This window comes from Morone saxatilis, unplaced genomic scaffold, assembly GCF_004916995.1.
Source record: "Morone saxatilis isolate NCDOM2014 unplaced genomic scaffold, NCSU_SB_2.0 Contig17, whole genome shotgun sequence".
Lineage (NCBI taxonomy): Eukaryota > Metazoa > Chordata > Actinopteri > Moronidae > Morone > Morone saxatilis.
Window position 1 is genome coordinate 11515308 of NW_023339729.1, and position 804 is coordinate 11516111.

Below are 804 nucleotides of genomic sequence, written 5' to 3' on the forward strand. Positions count from 1 at the left end.
TCATTACTCGAACATCCTACCTCCCATGCTTACTGTCTTTTTCAAGATGGCAACACCAAAAGCCAAGGTCCACTGTGGCCTTGTTTTGACGCCGCGGCCGTTGGCTTTTGGTTGCATGAGTTTCTCCCTCTGATTGTACGACTGTTTGGTGTTTGTTTTCAGCTCTACACTACAGCCTTAACAGGAACGCTACATCCGGGAATGCAATAGAAAAACTTCTGAATTGAAAAGTAGTATTACTGTGAAAAAAAAAAAAAAGGTATTGTTTATTTTCTCTGTTGTTACATTTCTCAATTTAGTGAAGGAAGTGTTTAAACTGGGTTTTAACTGGGATCTCCCCCCCACGCTTACAAAACGTTTATTGTATTGTTTGACCAATGCGTGTACTGTCACTCAACCGTGGAATTAGGGAGTGAGCTGCAAATGGATGCTGGATAATGGCGCAGAACTGCACGACTGTGATTTGAATTTTTTAAACTGGAAGCAACGGGGAGCCCTTACTTGAAAGCCTTAAAGTGGAGCCCGTCCTCTGTATTCAACGTGACACCTACAAAAATAGAGTTACAGTTTTATTAGGTAAAACATGTGAATTCTAGATTGATAGAAATGGCAGACCAGCTTTGAAAATAGTACCTCCTCTCGACTACCATATTCAGTGTTTTGTTGCCAAGCCCCGTTTGTTTATCGTCACATTTGATTCAACGGATTAAAGCATCGTTGTTTTTAATGAAAAATGAGATATTCTGTTTGAAAGCATTTCTGAAACCCTCAGAACTCTTTACTATGCCTGGATGAACTCTTCAA